Genomic DNA, 1,761 nt, shown 5'->3' on the forward strand with positions numbered 1-1,761 from the left:
GAATACATTCAGCTGCAAATTAACAGAAACCCAACTGAAAGTGGTGGCTTAAACAGTAGGAAAATTTACTTGTTCGGACAACTGGAAGTCCAGAGGTAGACTGGGCTTCAGGTATGGTTAAAACTCAGTTCAACAACATCATCAAGGACCCAGGATAACATCAGTTCTATCCTAAAGTGGTTTTCTCATATTCATAGGGTGGTAGTAACAATTGAAGCTACATGCTTCTTTGTTTAAAAAAAAAAAAAGCCATCTCTTCTAATGACTCACTTATAAGCGAGGAAACTTTTCCTAGAAGCCTCCAAACAATCTTCTTATCATGTCTTATTGGCCTAGGAACAGTCATGTGCCTATTCCTAAACCAGTCTGTTTCTAAAGGAATGCCATGTGCTGATTGGTTTAAGCATTAGGTCCTAGACCAATTACAGGCAAAAAAGGATCAGATTGTATTGATTGAGGCAGACTTATCAGGGCCTGCCTCACATGTCTAGGTCAGTTCCTTAAACCAAATGGCTGATGCACGGTGTCAGGAGGTGGGATAGATGTTGAAGAGATTACCTCAGTGTCTACTGCACAAGTGGAAGCCAACATTAAGGGATACCCCGGGTCGCGTGGGGAAGGGACGCCGGCCACAGGGGCGAGCACACTCCGGGAACATGGCAGCGGCGAACCTCGCCCAGATCCTTGACGTGGACATCGACTGCGACAGCGTCTTCAAGTATGTGCTGATTCGAGTCCATGTGGTGCTGCCCTCCGGGGCCCTGGCCAGGGAAAGCAAAGAGATCGTGAGCGGCTACAAGTGGGCGGAGTACCACTCCGACATCTACAGACGAGGTATCAGTCGAGATGCAGAAGGGCTATGACTGCGAGTGCCTGGGGCGTGGGTGCATCTCCCACCAGAGCCAGGGCAAGAAGATCCACGTGTATGGCTACTCCATGGGTTACATGGTCGCGCCCAGCACGCCGTCTCCACTGAGAAGATCAAAGCCAGGTACCCTGGCTACGAGGTTACCTGGGCCGACGACGGCTACTGAGGCCCACCCAAGGCTGGCCGCCTCCAGCAGCCCACTGGAACTCTGCCCTCAAGGCCACCTCCCAAGGGGTTGGGCTGCATCCCCTGGCACTTTGCCGCCCTGGCCAAGCCTCAGTGCCCGGGGTTACCTCTCTAGGGAGAATTAAAACCATCATCATCTCCACTGGTCCCTGAAAAAAAAAGAAAAAAAAAAATTAAGGGACAAACGATAAATGGCAAAGTACAAGAATGAAACAGGGCAATTCAGAGCAGGGCGCTGGCTGGAGCATGTCTTTTCTATATGATCTGTCTGGACAGTTTGACCACATAAGAAATAGAGGCTTCAATAACCAATATCTGACATTTTTATCTAATATTTCATTGTATGTATGATACAGCAGATACCTTTAATTATAATTCAGTTCATTAAATTCTTTTATAATTTCTCAAAAATTAAATTTCCTGTCAGCATCCTAAAAATGGCAATGTGACATATATGTGAGGAAGTACTAAAGTATTTTACAAAATTGAGAATTTTAAGATTTTAAAATTTAAATTGTCAGTAACATTTATAGAGTTCAGTGTAAACATAGCTCTACACTAATCCCTGGAAGACTAAGCATTTTACATTACATAAAATTTTTATTTATTAAGTCATTTTCAGTCAGACCTGTGATTACTAGGGGTGCATGTAGTGTTAAGACCATAGATGCAGAGCATGTGTAGGGATTCTAGAATTTCATTTTAAT

General features: G+C 44.7%; 1 pseudogene; it reads left to right on the top strand.

Moving 5' to 3' along the window:
• Positions 1-597: 597 nt before the first annotated feature.
• LOC112404885 (14 kDa phosphohistidine phosphatase-like) lies at positions 598-1,034 on the top strand (annotated as a pseudogene).
• The last annotated feature ends 727 nt before the right edge of the window (positions 1,035-1,761 follow it).

This window comes from Neophocaena asiaeorientalis, unplaced genomic scaffold, assembly GCF_003031525.2.
Source record: "Neophocaena asiaeorientalis asiaeorientalis breed wild unplaced genomic scaffold, Neophocaena_asiaeorientalis_V1.1 scaffold100, whole genome shotgun sequence".
Lineage (NCBI taxonomy): Eukaryota > Metazoa > Chordata > Mammalia > Artiodactyla > Phocoenidae > Neophocaena > Neophocaena asiaeorientalis.